At 34.3% G+C, this 19575-nt stretch overlaps 1 protein-coding gene and 1 long non-coding RNA gene across 6 annotated transcripts in view; one reads left to right on the forward strand and one right to left on the reverse strand.

Annotated features, from left to right (window-relative positions):
- osp (outspread) overlaps positions 1-19575 on the reverse strand; it is a 186836-nt gene that overhangs the window by 39266 nt on the left and 127995 nt on the right. The window lies entirely within an intron of this gene.
- Positions 5719-7717, forward strand: LOC136998150 (uncharacterized). Its single transcript, XR_010888777.1, has 3 exons — positions 5719-6918; positions 7005-7150; positions 7244-7717. It is a non-coding gene; the product is annotated as an uncharacterized lncRNA (long non-coding RNA).

Genomic DNA, 19575 nt, shown 5'->3' on the forward strand with positions numbered 1-19575 from the left:
ATCTAAAGCATTATAAATGTTGTTGATGGACAAATAAAAATAGACATGCAATAAGAAATTCAAATCAATAATTCTAAGCATCTCGCAAAAAAAAAATCGACGATGTTAATGCCATATCTAAAAATACATCAGGTAGATAAATGCATACACATAATATTTTTTTATGCAATTAGTCAATCATGTCAATTTATTTCTGCAGTATATGAATTTCATTTAGCGCACATATAATTTCGAAAAATAATGTGTATCTTTTTGATATAACCATAACTTCAAAATAGGTTTATTTGATACATATAGTTACAATATTATTTGTACAATGTTTCTTACATAACCGTATATTCGTGAAAGGTATGCTGTAACATCTTTTTCGCTGAAATATTAGTAGGTCTTACAAATACTCGGCATGAAATGTCACGGCGTGTTTCATATTTGTTAGCAAGGTTTGATCGACGTATCAATATTTACATTCAAATGGAAAACTATGCGTCTTCTCGTGTCCTCCTTTATACTTCTCGACAGAAAGCTTCTTATATCGAATTTAGTTACTCTCGTCCAGTCACTTCAAACGGACACAATGTCCCAAAGTATTGCAACTAGAAAGCATGTGTGGAAATATTATATAAAACTGCCGGATTTCAAAGCACAGTGCAAGTTTTGCGAAAAAATATATATATATGTACATAGTTCAAATTTTAAAGAACATATATCAAGACATCACATAAAAATTTGGAAATACGAAGAACAGAAAAAACTAATAAAATGGCCATGGATGTATTTCAAGTATCAAAATAAATTATATTCACAATGTATTATCTGTGAAGCAAATGTTCTGTCTACATCTGAATCTGTAGAAAATCATTTAAACTTGCATTCTGAAGAACAACGGAAGAATCATGTACTTGACAGATGGCCGTTGAAATATTTCACAAAAAAAGATGATTTTGTGGCGGAGTGTAATTATTGTCACAACAACTTATCTGTTAAAATTGAATCCATCCTGAATCGTCACATAAAAATAAAACATTCGGACAAATTAAAAGAAACACGCGACACAGTTGGTTTGTCAGAACGCATCTCATCACTTCAAACCGACACATTGTCCCAAACTATTGTAACTAAAAAGCATGTGTGGAAATATTATATAAAACTGTCAGATGTTAAAGCGCAGTGCATGTTTTGCAAAAATAAGTATAATTATTTACAATTTGCAACTTTCAACGTACATATATCAAAACATCACCCAAAAATTTGGAAATGTGAAAAAGAGAAAAATCTAATAAAATCGCCATGGATGTATTTCAGGTATCAAAATAAATTTTATTCACAATGTATTATCTGTGACACAAATGTTCTGTCTACATTTAAATCTGTAGAAAATCATTTAAACTCGCATTCTGAAGAACAACGGAAGAATCATATACTTCGCAACTGGTCGTGGAAATATTGCATAAAAAGAGATGATTTTGTGGTGGAGTGTAATATTTGTCACACCAACGTATCTATTTCTGTTAACTCTTTTCTGAATGATCATATAAAAATAACACATTCGGAAAAATTGAAAAATATACAAGAAACACATGACACAGCTGGATCGTCAGAACGTGTTTTATCACTTGAAACGGACACAATGCCTCTAAGTATTGCAACTAAAAAGCATGTGTGGAAATATTACATAAAACTGTCAGATTTTGAAGCGCAGTGCATGTTTTGCAAAAATAAGTATAATTATTTAAACTTTGCACCTTTTAACGTACATATATCAAAACATCACCCAAAAATTTGGAAATGTGAAAAAGAGAAAAATCTAATAAAATCGCCATGGATGTATTTCAGGTATCAAAATAAATTATATTGTCAATGTATTATCTGTAATTCAAATGTTCTATCTACATCTGAATCTGTGGAAAATCATTTAAACTCGCATTCTGAAGAACAACGGAAGAATCATATATTTCGCAACTGGTTGTGGAAATATTGCATAAAAAGAGATGATTTTGTGGTGGAGTGTAATATTTGTCACACCAATGTATCTCTTTCTATTGAGTCTCATCTGACTGTTCATATAAAAACGACACATTCGGATGAATTGAAAAATATACAAGAAACACATGACACAGCTGGTTCGTCAGGATGTGTTTTATCACTTGAAACGGACACAATGTCTATGTCACCAAAAGATTGTTACATCAATATGTCCAACTTTTGCATACATATCAAAGAAATGCATAAAAAAATTTTTAACCTAGAAGAAAAATTCCGAAGTTTACACGGATCGTCAAGAATATATTTTAAATATTTCAACTCATTGGCTTTGAATTGTATTATTTGTAATGAAAGCGTTTTATTTTTATCTGAAAGCTTAGAAGATCACATACGCTCGCATTCTAAGGAACAATTAGAAAAACATACATATCATAGTTGGCTATGGAAATATTGTACAAAAAGAGATGATTTTGTGGTGGAATGTAATATTTGTCACAACAATTTCTCTCTTTCTGAAACATCTGGATCGTCACATAAAATAACAGATTTGGATAAATCGAAAGACACACAAGAAAGACACCACACGGATGATTCGCCAAAAATCGTATCATCACTTAAAACGGATAGAATGTCTAAGTCACCAAAAGATTGTTATGTATTATTATCGAAATGTCTAACTTTGGACATTGCATATAAAAAGAATGCTTGACAAGTTTTTTAATTTCAAACAAAGATAACAAAATTTACATGGATCATCAAGAATATATTTTAAATATTTAAACTGATTGGTTTCAAAATGCATTATTGTAAATGTTTTATTTCTATTTGAAAGTTTAGAAGATCACGTACGCTTACATTCTAAGAAACAATTTAAAAAATATACATTTCACTGTTGGCTATGGAGATATTGTACCAAACAGGATTTTGGAATAAAGTATAATAATTGTCACAAAAGCATATCTTATTAGAACTCATTTCAATGACCATATTAAAGATATACATCATTGGATGAGATAACTAAAAAATGGAAGTAAGTTTTATCAATAATATCGTTAATATTTTGTTATGTATAATTAAATTTTCTTTTAAATTTTTCATGTAAATATTATAAATGTTTATGTAGATATATCCAGAAATTGACAATGGAAATTATGGTAACGGCGATCAAGTTGTATCATAACCAGCAACAATGGTAGTTTTAATTTTGACAATTTAAATTTAATAAAAGATAGATACAAGAAAAATATATATGATTCTGACATATAATTATTCGTTTTATGATTATAAAGTAATAAATATAATTATGTATATAAATCCATATTTTATAAAAGAACAAGTTATAATTTTTTAATGTATTAAATTTTTTTTAAATATGTAAATATATTAATAACTGTAATTAATAACTATAATTATAAATATTATTATGTATTATGTTTTAAATTGATAAACTGTGTTCATAACTTTATAATTTAAAATGATTTAATGAAATAATAATCGACTTTCCTGTAAAGAGCAAAAATACCGACAATTCATACAAAAATTTAATTTCAAATATTTAATTTTTAATACATTTTTTAAAATCTTTTTATGTACATTTGTAATTTTTTCTCTTTATATAATGAGAATTTATTACTATAATTTCTGTAAAAGTCTCCGAAATGTAATACTTATATTAATTGCCGGTGAAAAATATAAATGAATTGAAATTGTAAAATTGTATTTATTTGAGAAATGTTCATGTGATACATAATGCATTCATTATAATAAAAATACATTCATTATAAGAGAGAGTAGCATTTTTTTATTTGAAAGTAGAATATTGTAAGGAATTGTTTGTTACAGCGCCAATTTCGTGATATTTTGCATCATTGTATAATACAATAATTATAAAATTCGAGATGCTTAATATATTTAAAAGAATAATTATTATTTAGAATTATTAATTACTCCCAATGTAGATTAATTTTTATAATTATGGCAAATATCCTTAAAAATTATAAAAAATACTCATAATTATAAAATTACTGATAATTGAGGCGTTCAGTTTTAAAGTGGATCAAGTCTTAAATTTTAAGTTCTAATTCGTTTCTTGTCTTAATTAATACAGCTGAAGTTCTGAGGTCATAGCCAAAATTTAAATTCGACTTCTTGTAACAGTGCTGAATAAGAAATCCTTTGATGGCAATCAGAAAACTTTCAGAACAAGTTAACTTTAAATCAATTTGTCTCAATAATATGAATATTAAATTTGATTTACTTTAAAACTGAGTGCACCAATTATATAATATTATAATTGTTTTATTAAGTATTTGCTTTAAAAATGAATAAAAAATTGAATGCTTGCAGTAATTATTTTCAAAATATAAATTATATTACGTAGTATACCTGTTGATTACGTTAATAGCATATTTAAAAGAGAAACCAAATATTTAACATAGAAACCAAACGACGTATATTCTTTTGTTTAAACATTAATTATTGCACATAATTTATTCGATTTGCGGTTAGTATTTTTTTTATTTTTTATAGAAATTATTCAAAGTGTCTTGTTTGTATCTTAATACATTTCCAAATTCTTGATTTAAATACTTTTTGGATTCTGTCAAAGACATATCTCTATTTATTTAATATAAATGCTCACTGAAAGTGCGATCTAATTATTTATTTTCAAGTTATTTTACATTACATATTTATGTAATAACCTAATCACAAGTTTAACTAATCACAGATGAATAACAGGATTTGTGTTAAATAACGGTGTATATAGCACTGTAAATTGCGACAATAATAATGATATGTAATTAATGGTAATATTATAATAATATTTTTATTAAAGATATAGATATAATATACACTTCCTTGTAATTCTAAAAAAATAAATGGCTCGCGTAGTGCGCGTTTGGTATGTCTAGTTTAATGAAATTACTTAATACATTTATACAGGGTGATTCAAAATAACCTGATGTCCTTGCAATGCCATATTCTTGAGCGAATTCTGAGACGATTTTTCCTTTTACAAAATTTTGTCCGAAGCTTAGTTTTCGAATTATAATTGAAAATAGTTTGCTACTTACGAGTCCAATACAACGGACAGACAGGGACGGTGTAATGTGTCATGAGACGATAGTAAACACTTGACAGTCTCATTATACGTTGCGCGTCCCTGCCTGCCCGTTGTACCGAACTCGTAAGTTGCTATCTATTTTCAATTATAACTCGAAAACTAAGCTTCGGACAAAATTTTGTAAAAGGAAAAATCGTCTCAGAATTCGTTCAAGAATATGGCATTGCAAGGACATCAGGTTATTTTGAATCACCCTGTATATCACGAAATCCATCAAAACTCTTGCACATTCACTTCATATATCTTATATTATTAAGAAACGCTCAAATAATTTTGGTACGCAAACGAATAATTGTCGAAATGTGCTTTAATAAAAATATTCAAACGTAAAAAATATTAAAATATTCTTTATTTTAATATGAAAATTCAAGATCAAATCTAAAGCATTATAAATGTTGTTGATGGACAAATAAAAATAGACATGCAATAAGAAATTCAAATCAATAATTCTAAGCATCTTGCAAAAAAAGAATCGACGATGTTAATGCAATATCTGAAAATACATCAGGTAGATAAATGCATACACATAATAATTTTTTTTATGCAATCAGTCAATCATGTCAATTTATTTCTGCAGTATATGAATTTCATTTAGCGCACATATAATTTCAAAAAATAATGTGTATCTGTTTAATATAACCATAACTTCAAAATAGGCTTATTTGATACATATAGATACAATATTATTTGTACAATGTTTCTTACACAACCGTATATTCGTGTAAAAGATACGCTGTGACATCTTTTTCGCTGAAATATTAGTAGATTTTACAAATACTCGGCATGAAATGTCACGGCGTGTTTCATATTTGTTAGCTAGGTTTGGTCGACGTATCAATATTTACATTCAAGTGAAAAACTGTACGTCTTCTTGTGTCCTCTTTTATACTTTTCGACACGAAGCTTCTGATATCGAATTTAGTTACACTCGTCCAGTCACTTCAAACAGTCACGATGTCTCAAAGTAGTGTAACTAAAAAGCATGTGTGGAAATATTATACAAAACTGTCGGATTTTAAAGCACAGTGCAAGTTTTGCGAAAATATATATATTTATGAAAGCCTTTCACATTTTGAAAAACATATATCAAGAAATCACATAAAAATTTGGAAATACGAAGAACAGAAAAAACTAATAAAATGGCCATGAATGTATTTCAAGTATCAAAATAAATTATATTCACAATGTATTATCTGTGAAACAAATGTTCCGTCTACATCTGAATCTACATATTAAAGAAATGCATAAAAAAGTTTTTAATCTGGAAGAAAAATTTCGAAGTTTACACGGACCGTCAAGAATATATTTCAAATATTTCAACTCATTGGCTTTGAATTGTATTATTTGTAATGAAAGCGTTTTATTTTTATCTGAAAGCTTAGAAGATCACATACGCTCGCATTCTAAGGAACAATTAGAAAAACATACATTTCATAGTTGGCTATGGAAATATTGTACAAAAAGAGATGATTTTGTGGTGGAATGTAATATTTGTCACAACAATTTATCTCTTTCTGAAACTCATCTAGATCATCACATAAAAATGACAAATTTGGGTAAAAGGAAAAACACGCAAGAAACACACCACACGGATGATTCGTCAGAAATCGTTAGATCACATAAAATGGATAAAATGTCTATGTCACCAAAAGATCGTTAAGTATTATTATCGAAATGTCTAACTTTGGACATTACATATAAAAAGAATGCTTGACAAGTTTTTTAATTTTAAACAAAGATAACGAAGTTTACATGGATTATCAAGAATATATTTTGAGTATTTAAACTGATTGGCTTCAAAATGCATTATTGTAAATGTTTTATTTTTATCAGAAAGTTTAGAAGATCACGTACGCTCACATTCTAAGAAACAATTTTAAAAATATACATTTCACAGTTGGCTGTGGAGAAATTGTACCAAAAGGGATAATTTGGAAATGGAGTATAATAATTGTCACAAAAGCATATCTGTTCCTATTAGAATTCATTTCAATGACCATATTAAAGATAAACATCATTGGATGAGCTAACTAAAAAATGGAAGTAAGTTTTATCAATAATATCGTTAATATTTTGTTATGTATAATTAAATTTTCTTTTGAATTTTTCATGTGAATATTATAAATGTGTATGTAGATTTATCCAAAAATTCACAATGGAAATAATGGTAATGAACAACATCATAATTTCATCATAATCTGAATTTTGACGATTTAAATTTACTAAAAGATAGATACAAGGAAAGTATATATGGCTGTGATGTATAATTATTGGTAACTGGAAATGATTTAATAAAATAATAATTTACTGACTTTTCTGTGAAGAACAAAAATATCGACAATTTGTGCAAGAATTTAATTTGAAATACTTAATTTTAATATATCTTTTTTTAATATTTTAATGTATATTTGTTATTTTTTCTGTTTATATAATGTGAATTTATCAGTGTAACTTCTGTAAAAGTTTGCGAAATGTAATACATTAATCGTCGGTGAAATATATAAATTAAAATTTTAAAATTGTATTTGTTTGAGAAATGTTCATGTGATACATAATATATTCATCATAATAAAATAAATTCATTATAAGAGAAAGTGTCATTTTCTTATTTGAAGGTAGAATATTGTAAGGAATTGTTTGTTACAATGGCAATCACGTAATATTTTGCATCGTGTAATTCAATAATTATAAAATTCCAGATGCTTAGTATATTTAAGAAAATAATTACAATAATTATATATTATTTAGAATTATTAATTACTCCCAATGTACAATAGTTTAATTTTTATAATTATGGCAAATATCTTTAAAAATTATAAAAAAATTTTATTGATAATTGAGGCGTTCAGTTTTAAAGTGAATCAAGTCTTAAATTTTAAGTTCTAATTCGATTCTTCATAGAAGTTTGAATATTGTTTCTCGTCAGTCTCGTTTATCGATCCGTCTTCTTCGAGATCGACGGCCGATGATCAAAAGAGGTCGATCATCGCGGAAAGACTGACCGGTCACCATCTCCGGGGAGAGGTCCGTTCAAAGCGTGGAACATCGTTAACCTTTGAGATTATATCCAAGGTGGAGCGTAGTGCACGCGACTTGCACACACTTGCCTGCAAGCACACATGTACAACGCGCCGCATACATAATGTCACCGCCAGTGCGCGCGCGCGCGCGCGCTCGCTCGCTCGCCCCATACATTCCACGAGGATGACTTCCCCTTGAGCGTACGAGAAGAGTAACGGGATTGAGGAATCGATCTCAAAGAGAGAGAGAGAGAGAGAGAGAGAGAGAGAGAGAGGGAGAGAGAGAGAGCGTAGAGATCGAAGGTCCCTCGAGAGATTCGATTCGATCGTGCGGAATGGCGAAGGTCGTCGTGAAGAGGATCTTACGTGAATTATCGCGCGGCGCACCGGGATCGACACGATGATGCTGAATCAAGTAATTGTGATAGTTGAAAGACTTCCCAAGCCAACAAATCGTCCTGCAATGTCGACAAAGTGTTCGCATCGCCATTTACGGACGCGTTAAGCCCTAATTCCATCTGAACGCTTCCTGCTACAGTAAATAGAAATGCCATTTGACACCTAAGAAATTAGTTGCAATTATGCAAAACTCCTCATCATTCATTCATCAATTTTATTCGACACTGAATATCGGTCAGAAACTTTTTTCAACGCGCAATTACATTATTTCTGCCTAAAATCCAAAATTATCGCCGATATCATGGATTTATTTACATTATTAAGATTTGTTTGATAATATTCTCCATTTTTGCGAAAGCAAAGTTATATTTCGCGCTGGCGTTTCTCTCGAGAATTGCGCGCCCACGAGAATCGAGCATGAGAATCTCCGATTGCAACGGCAATGAGCGGCGCGCTTAGCGCGTGAAGCGTATATGAGGAGCCCCACGTATAAATATAGATAGATCTAGATCTGGATCTGGATCATAAACAATCGCGAGCGTACCGCGGTAACAGACGTCCGTAATTGCTTCTCTTATGGCCCGCTCGTAACGCAACATCCGGTGCTCGCGGCCACGGCGCGGCGCACCAACGCCTCATCGGAATCCGAGGAAATTGATTTCATACATTGTATCCGCGCGTGTTGCGTGTCGCGTCGACGGCTGAGCGACTATCGCAACTCCTCTCTCCCGTCCTCTCTTTATTATTTCGTTGCATCTCACGACTTTGCTTCACGTAACGTTCGACAGATCTTTCATAGTTTCAAACTGTGTTTTCTCGTATTCTTCCACCAAATTCTTGTCAATATGTGAAAATGTTCTTACAATCCAATTGTAATCAAGTGTTGACATTTCTCCATTTTTATATCGTCTACATGTTCAACATGATCGCTCGAGGGAACTCGAAATAAAACATCGTGTATTATCGAATCTTATAAATCATGCGTGCGGCTCGATACACAAAAGCCAGTCGCCTTTCTAAAGCGCTCCTATGCACGCCGTAAAAATCTGAGAGCCGGAATTATAATGCCGCGTAACTAGCTTTCTCTCCATCACGCTAATGCGTGTAATCAATACCTCCCGATATTATACCATAAATCTTGCATTCTTTTGCGCGTAGTCGTTGATGAGCCGTGCAGTTGCGACTTGAGGCCAGCCATGATAATGAAAATAAGAGTTCAGCAATGGGTAGAACGCACATGATCACGTCGCGGATTGATCATCAGCCGACATCCGGACTCGCGATCGCCTCTTACATAACGCACACTGTCGCTATATGCAGGATACGCGATCGCATATCACAGTAATATCACTAATCATTCGCTCCGGTGGAAGGCATTTCCGTTCGATGCAATCGAACCGCTGCTCGTTAAATGTAAAAATGTTCAGAGTAAACTCTCGCGTGTTTACACGCTACTTCTTTCATCGCTTCATTTCTTCTGACATGGCGGTATTACGTACAATCGGAATATTCTCGTCAGATATTACGATGTACTCCGTAGAAATTTAAATGAAAAACACACGCGATTGCGATGCCGCGTAATTTTGATCGACTTTTAGAGTTTTTAACATTGAAGAGTTTTATTGCCCGCCCCGCGTGCAATATATTGACCAGTGCAGCTCAAGAAGAGCTTGCAGAAGACGTTTAATAATAATTATGACGTCTGCAAGACACTGATTATTCACTCTCACACGTATTCCTAAAACTTTCAGTTTACAAGGAAATGTAAAACAAAAAATTTTAATTTATAGCAAGCAAAATAAATTGCACATTCATCATTAATTATGAACAACGGTTATTGAGCTAAAAAGTTACATAAAACATATAGCTGGAGGATATAAGACATGGCTAGAATCGTTCTCACTGATAAAAAATTCATCTTTCGTCCGATATATCATGTCGCCGGTCCATCAATATTCGATCACATTTTCGTCCGGTTGGGCGTGTCGCGGGTCAATGGAACGCGTCGCGGCCGATTATTAAAATGTCACAAGCGTCGCTCCTTATAGCGGCACGTACACGAATACGCATATTCATACGTTATGTGATGGAATGCCGGCGATGTCCAATATGCGATACAGCGGACGGCGCGCGATGCGAGGAAAGCGAAGTGCAGACTCTCCGTTGCTCAAGCGATACATACGTACTATGTGGCTACATAAATACGTTATATATGATAGGTAAGTACCGCGATATATGCGTGCACGTGTGTTGTGTGTGTGTGTGTGTGTGTGTGTGCCTGCGCGATACGTGTGAGTATGCGTGCATGCAGGCGGCGCGCGCGTACGTTTCCTGGTCGCTCTTATGGACCTGGGCGTGTCGCAATCGCGAGCGACTAAGCGCATACAACGCGCATCGATGCAGGGCGAGGCGATTAATTTTGACATCGGTTATAATTTCTCTACTTAGCCGGGATGACCAGCGAGCGTAAAGAGCACGCTCGTATTCTCAGCCACGAAATTAACTCACGAAGCGAAGAGCGCGGCCGAAACACGCGCTCCAGAATAGAGCAGGTGCTTCGAGAGAAGGGAACAAAAAAATTAACGATATCCGCAGTTCGATGGGAGTTTTTTTCAGACGCGCATTTACGTACTTCCTTCTACTCCCAGCATGCCTTAGAAACGATAATTACACCGCAATGACACCTGTCGCCGGTGTTAGCTAATTGACATTACGCGACACATACGCAATCTCATGCAATGATTTAGCTTGACAAGAAGCAGGAAGCGCTTATTCTCAGCCGTACACTTCCTCATATTTGCATCCAACTTCAACATTGCGCGTAAGATAAATAAATGAATAAATATGTTTCGTTTGAGCTCTGCGATAAATATTGGCGTGAATTGCAGGAGAATACGTGAAACTGACGCGCGATAATGTTGCATCGATTGTGCTTCGGCAGTGCCATTAACGTTCCTCGAAATGAACGATTCGCGGCGATACATGGAAGCTACACTCGAAATGAAAAGAGCAAGCCACACGAAAGCGCAATCTCTGACACGCGAGAGAAAAGCGCGCATTTCTCACATAGCTCAGGCCGTTTGTGTATAGGCGAGCGCCAGCGATCGTTACCCTCTTGGCGGGGTAATGCTCGGTAATAAGACGCGTTTTAATGAGTGCTTCAGCCGCGCGGTAACGAGTAACACGAGATATACGTGGATACATAAAAGTCAAACGAATCCAATCGCGACGCGCCAATAGCGAATCAATGGTGTGGCAACACGATAAAAGAAAAAACGTCGAAATTATCTTAAACGTTTCTGTTGCAAATCATCGACGTAATTTATGACACACTCGCGTTCAAACGATATTCAATTCTCACCGCGTGCAAGAGAAATTAAGTAATTTACATTCAATAGCGAAACGATTACAGCAATGCGAGAATACTCTTCCGCCAATTTCTTTTAATCTTTATTTATTATAATATAATATATTATAATAAATTTTGTACACGGGAAAATATATAATAACACAAAACTGCGATGAATATATGCTGAAGAACGCGTTGCATCACGTTCGTTATTTAACGACAATAAAAGTCGACCGGTTCCTTGCCCAGCGCCACTAAGACTGATGTAATATTCGACTTACGTGATTTTAGGAGTCACATTTGTCGAAGAGAGAGAAAGGCGTATCAGAGTTCGTTGTAATTCGTGCCGTTATGTCGTTTAATTAATATCTTACACGTCAGGTGATTTTTCCCAAACTCTCTCTTTCTCTCTTTCTTTTTCTCTCTCTCCTTCTCGTATAATACCTCGTATAACTGTATATCGGTAAGTCGGCATTATACGCGTCAGACTCTACCGAGGCGCACGATCGTGTTCCGGACAAACGACATCTCATGTTTTATGCGAACGTATGATTGCGTATATACGTAACGGCCGCAGCGGCGCTCTTAAATTTAAAGACAGTGTAAAGAATGAGGCGAGGCGCGCATGATATGAGAAAGATAACGATAATTTTGCGAAGCTCACGATGCAACATTGAAAAACAAAAAGCACTAAGCAAGATATTTTGCTCCCCTACAGAGCAACTTTTGCATCACAGTGAGGGAAACGAATATATTTTTGTTTAAAAACTAATAAAAGCAAAATAATTCGTAAACCTTTTTAATTTATTTTCAATAAGAAATAATCGCTAATAGTTTTTTCTTAGACGTCAAATAGTTCTAAAATCATTTTTTTGCAAATAATGAGTGAAAATTTGTTGTTGTTTCTCTTCTTTTGTACCGTTGAATATCAACGTTAAACGAAGACGCGAGGAAAGCGTTTATTGAGATATCTCGAGATAGTGAAGCATTCATTTCTAAAGTAATTAGGCGCATCGCATTAGAGTCTTGCTCTACAAGCAACAGCGTTGTAACCAAACGACGACACGAGGTCATCGACACGCGAGTAAAACATCCGTTACAATGTAAATATAATACACAATGCATGCGAGACAACCCCATTACGCTTCTCCCTTTCACGTCAATTTTTCTAATTATTCTCGCATGCGCCACGTTACAGAATGGATTGCATTGGTACAGCAAAGAGGCGGTATAAATTATCGGAGATCTCATTAAACGTGCGATAGATGTGTACCGTTAAAACGCAGGGAGATCGCACTGATACTCTCAGCGCGATGATGTATCGAGGTGTTATTCTCTAACCGAAAAAAAGAGAATTGTCTGTTAAAGATATTACTTAACATGCAATCGTACTTCGAAATCAAAAAAATCATTTCGTGAGTATCGCTGACTTTTTTCACGTACTTGCACGTGTGAATGTAGCACCTTCATCATAAAACGCAGAAAATAAAAAAAAAGTTAATTATTTTATTGTTATCAAGTATTTTTTTTTTATGTGTGATAAAAGATGAAAGCATCAATTTCCCATTTCGTTTACGTGATTTGCTCATTGCGTTATATATTATATTTAAAGATAAAACAATTTTATGAACAATTTCACGCATCAAATATTTTGGTAAAATAGTGTAAGTTTGTAAATAAATTAACGATGATGCGCCGATGTATACACCGTTTAGAATACATGTGCATACACGCAAATCGTAAATTTCAATATTTGTATGCTATTACATGACCAATGAACCAACATGATGAAGGGTGATATTTATCGATGATCGATCGCTAAGCGATTGGAGAATTGCGGCAACCAAAATTGGCGTCGATCATCGATCGCAAACGTTCTCTCAATCCAAACGAATCGCTCTTAATCATCCTGTCTACGATTATAATTTAAAAAATGAGTACCTAATTATCGCATTAAATAAACACCAAATTGAAACAGAAATTTATCTTGCAATCGCATATTCAAACTGTATGCAATCTTCAAGTGAGAATATAGCAAAAAACAAACTGATTAAAAGATTCTTATTAAATTTCTCATAAATAATTTTAAAAACCTTATTTTTTTTATACATTTTCATAAGATTTGCGGTTTAGATTTGTCGAATATTTCAGCAAGATTCAGAAATACTATACACTGTATGGCAAACACGATATTGTTATTATGCGTTTCATATTACACTTACTGGAGTATTTATTAATTGACAAATTACACGTTCCGTACGGAGAGTACAGTGAGACGTATCGCTCGGTGCTCCTTTTCGAGCGAGAATATAATATAGCTCCGCGCCATTAAGTATCCACCATTATCGGCGTGTCAGCGGATTAATGTTTCACCTTGCGTGCACAAATGATATTTTAATAGGAAACTAAAAGGTCTCCCTTATATATGAGACTTCCGTAGAAAGGAGTTAATTGCGACACTACGTCACCGGCGGTCGCTCTTTGTATCCAAGAAAGCACGAGCAAACATTTCATGCCTAACTGAGTGCAGTGCAGAAGTTGATTTCACGCCTGACCGAGCCGAGTAAACGGCCGATGTTTATCGATTGCATTTTAAAATTTTTTCGGAAATGGCTAAATAATGCGGCTGTCAGCCGCCCGTGTATTTGAAAATTCGTTCTGATTTCCGGTTGAAATTGCATCCGACTTATAATGCCAAATCTCGTATGATTGTCGCTATATAAACTGAGAATAAAAGATAAAAAAATTTCTTACAAAAATAGATATATCACAGCACTTGATAAATTGGTAAAAAATAGTTTCACGAAAGAAAAGTAGAAATAAAAATAGAAAAAATTTATCACTGCCTAAAAATTACGCAATCTATCTCTTAACATCTCATCCAATAATTATTAAACGTTACTTTTCGATTTTTGGCACAGATGACAATGTCGTATTAATGGAAAAAGCAATTATAACAAAATATCGAGACGGACTCCAACTGCTCGTTTTATGAGACGTCGCTCTCGAAAAATATTGTCGCAAAGTTCAAACACATTTCGCGTTCGCCGCCGCGACGATATCACGTTAGCGTCTTAATGACAGACGAGTTAATTACACCACGATCAGTAATTTACGGACTAAACGATGTTCATATTTTCATATACATATATTGTACTTACATTCTCGATGCAAAATTTTCTACTCACATGCGCCATTCAGACGAGAATTGGATGTACTTTGTGTACTTACCTAAAACAGAAAAAAATATCCATATATTTCATGTACATAATATTTTTTACAAGCTACGAAAGATATAAGAATTTATTAATTTGTTAATTTCGAATAGATTGCACAGCGTATCAAGTTTATCATATTCGTACGAAAAAAGTACGAAAATAAGATGCATATATTTCAATATACCTCAATATATTGTTACGCGACGATCACTCGCGAATGCGCTTGCGCAAGAAATAAATACTCAATTTTAGAAGAACTTTAACTTACAAAGAACTTTAATGAACCCAATAGCAACACAACTAGAACGCGGCACAACAATATGTATTTTATTTCATATATAAGAGATACATACATATTTCGGACTTCTCCAATTCAATATTTTATATGATCATAATTCATGAGAAGTGAAATGTAGAATTTTCCGGCGTTTGCGCGTTTCATGTATGTTAGATAACATAAAGTTCCATATAGAGAATCATCCTACAAGGTATATCTCGTAAGAGCTTATTATGAGTTCCTATGAGAGCAACAATGTATTTAGAGATCGTATGTCAGAAACAAGCGTGGGCCGGCAAGTATTGTTCGGATCGTATCTGTTGTGCGCGAAATGCGATTCGAGCGGCGCATCATCGAATCTTATAAAATACAAATCGGGAGTTGTGACATTTGTGTGATTTGTGATCGATGATACTTCATAAATTATTCACTAACAAATGGCCTTTCTGGATATACATAATAAAATTATATATGGCACGCCATTAAAATATATTAAAACTACTTTTCAATGACATATAAAATCTCTTTCCCTTCGAATTGAACCAAAACTGATAATTTATTTTATATAAATAAAATATTTCAAATCCCTTGTACGTCGAGTTGTATTAAATGTAGAATTTTAAATATTCTTTTTTTTTTTGCGCAAATACATAAAAGATCAGATAATCTTTAGTTGAATCTTGGCGCAGTTAACCGGGAGAAATTCGTAGCATTTAGCGTGTCAGTAAGTTACTCTCACCTCGCTCGTTGCTCGTCTTATAGACTCTTCTACGGACAAACCCACATTCTCGAAGAACTTGTCGTGCATGACGCATGTAGTAACAGTTATGTCCACGAAAGAAAACGGTCGAGTACTTTAATTTTTCGACCGATTGTTCAGTTATTTCCTCCGCCATATCCTTTCTCTCTCTTTTTTCTCTTATTCTGTCGCTTTCGCTCTTTTCTTGCACTTCTTATCCACTTCTTTTACTTTTGCGTTCGAACACACGAGGCAGAAACACGAGCGTCATGCCGATAAACTAAATTTCTCAAACACGTTGCACATGACTGTTTCTACAGACAGGCTCTTAGTGAGCGCACAAGCCACTGCCATTCGTCTAGGCTGGCGCATTTTAAATGTATGCATTATTGGTGTCAACACAATAAACGCCATATGCGATTTATAGATTATAATTTATGCCTTAATAAAGAATTATATCGCACTTTGCGTTAGATAAACGATAGGCAGAAAATAAAACGGGGTGGTGACGACGACTGCAAGAGAAAGTAACTCATTGCAATCGCATTAAACTCTACTGGGTTCGTTAGAATTCGCATAGTCGCGAGTCCGAAAGTACTCGACACAGTCAGAAGTCGAGCATTGTGGACAATCTATATTTCAGTCAAAACTTGCTATTGCCAAGCGCATTTCAGAATAATAGTGCATAATTATATAATCTTTGAATTTGCACAAAGTGGGAGGGCTAGTTAAGCAGACGTCAGAAATCTCCCTGATTCACCGGCATTAGGTGGCAAAAAAATCACGTGTACTCATGTAATTACTTAAAATCCCGACGCGCAGTCTGCGCAAGCTTCGGACTTTATGATGCAAGTTGAAAGGTGAAAATCACATCGTCTCGAGAGTGCGTATTAACTTCAATCGCGAGTCCCGCGCGCACATATTTCCTCCTGACAAGTTAAAGTCATGTGTATACAGATATGCCTCCTTCCCCCCCCCCCCCCACTCTTTACGTGCACGTGTGCACTGTCCCATCTCCGTACATAATTATACAGCCGAGGAACTTGCGAGCGGAGTCGCGCGCGCGAGCGCGTGTGGTTGCGCAAGGTCTGGGCGAGGCCCCACCGCATAGAATATTCAAGTCCCTTAAGTTTCTTCTAGTAGTAAATATTGTTATGCTAAGTGCAGCCGTTGTCACGCCCTCTCGCTCTGCTTCGGGCTCCTCTTCGCCTCTCTCGCACCTTTTTCTACCCGCTACCTACCCTTTCTTTCCCTCCTCTTCCGTTCCTCACGCCTGAGAATTTGCACTTCGCATTCCTATTCGCGAGAAGCTTCGCTGGCCGCGAGAAGAGCCCAGGCACGCGGTCGACGACTTTGCTCTGAGATCCGCCAAGTTATTCCCCTCGCGATTTATGTGCAATAACGTAATGCGAATCAAAAGCGGTCGCGACTGCAGGCACAAACCCCGCAGCTTCCGAAGGTGAAAAAGATACAAAAATGTTTATTCCCACGTAATTCTGTTAATTGCAAAGTTCGCGAGAGAGAGAGAGAGTAAAATGTATGCAAAGCTACCGAGATTTCACTTCTCTCGGTAATTCCGCACATGAACTGAATATCATGCCGCATTAAAAGAAAAATTATAAATTCCGATATAGCATCATGCATTTAATAGATAAGAAGAAAAATAGAATGCAAATAAGTTTCAAATAAAGAAGTGCATTTGCGCAAAAATTTATTAGGCAATACGATTTTCACGCAATTCGCTGCAATGAGTTTTTATATGCGTTTTGTGTAATTGCAATATTCTGGAAAGTATTCAGACGTTATATCGCGCGAGTGTACGATTTTTTTTTTTAAATCTCTCAAATTATACGCGAAACCTCATCAATCTTAATGACAAGCGATCTTCACCTTACGCGGCTTGCGCTCTTCCTAATCGCGGGTACACCAAGGCCGAAGGGGATAATGCCGTTCACATTTAACCCTATCCTCACTTGTCACTCGCACACGATCGGTCCAACGTGCCGGTTTACAAAGGCCCCGCTATTAGAAAGTGCGCGCACGTATTAGGTCGTAATTTTTATCGCGAGCTAATATCGAGTTTCGCAACGAGGCGCTTCATTGTAGCAGAGTTAATCAACGAATTACCTCCGGGCATTGCAACTCTGATTTAATCTCATCACGATGGTAAGGCTCATCTTTTCAGAGAAATATCAAATTGTAAAAAAAAAAAAAATTTGTAATCTGTTTAGTTTTATTTACAAATCAATTACAATCACTACCTCGATCTCCGTATCTTGATTTTTTTGTTCTTATTGAAAGAAAATTTTTAGACATTTGACAACCCCTGTCTAGCTGCCCCCCCCCCCACCTTGCACAAATAAAAAAACCAATAGCGCAAAATTATAAGCTATTTATGAGCTTTCATATTCCGCAAATTAAAATTTTTGAGCTCGTCACGCTGAGCATGAATTTAATGTTTTTCGTGGGGGGGCTGAGTCGATATCGACTCAGCCCCCCCCCCCCTTTGCTTAAAAATAAAAATATTAGATCAATCCTTGCGGTAGAATTAAGAGCTATTTATGAACTTTTGAAATAATATAGTTTCGATTTTTAAGCTCACCCCCTTAGTCTTCAAACAATCCTTAATCGATATCGACTCAGCCCCTCCCCCCCTCGCTTAAAAATAAAAATATTGGATTAATCTTTGCGGTAGAATTAAGAGCTATTTATGAGTTTTTGAACTGATATAGTTTCGATTTTTAAGCTCACCTCCTTAGTTTTCAAACAACCCTTAATAGATGGAACTCAAGAAAGAAGTACTAGAAAAAAAAAAATACATTATATTTCAAACGTAGTATAAAATTCCAAGAATAAACCTTCAAAATATGCGCATTTTGATTATTGAGTTGTAACCCCTTTACAAAAAAACTACTTCTCATCTTCCCAACACAAGAGAGAACTATACTTAAAATGAAAAAATTAACTATTTTCCAACTAAATATCGTTTATCCATTTATGTGCTCATAAAATACGTGCATTTCCATTATTGAATTGCAATCCCTTTATAAAGACATCATCCCGCATCTCCCGGCACACAAGAGTGAACTTAAAATTAAAGAAATTAACTATTTCATGACAAAATATCGTTTATCGATTTATAAGCTTCCCAAATATGTATTTTTTTATCTTGCAAATACTATAAATTAAAAAAAAGTTTTATATATATAAATCAGTTGTGCAAATTTTTAGTTTATATTTTGACAATGAATCTTAGTATGTATATATTCTTTTTTATAAATTGTTTTTTATAATTTAAATTATACTGTTATACAATATTACTGGAAAATTAGATGCAGATATTTAATTTTATTATAAGATAACTTTTCATAATTTCCTTACACCTATTTAAAAGGAATATGAAGTACACAAAATAGAAGTGTACTTCATATTCCAATTTATTTTGCAATTTGTCAAAGGACATAAC

The sequence above is a fragment of the Linepithema humile genome, chromosome 2 (assembly GCF_040581485.1).
Source record: "Linepithema humile isolate Giens D197 chromosome 2, Lhum_UNIL_v1.0, whole genome shotgun sequence".
NCBI lineage: Eukaryota > Metazoa > Arthropoda > Insecta > Hymenoptera > Formicidae > Linepithema > Linepithema humile.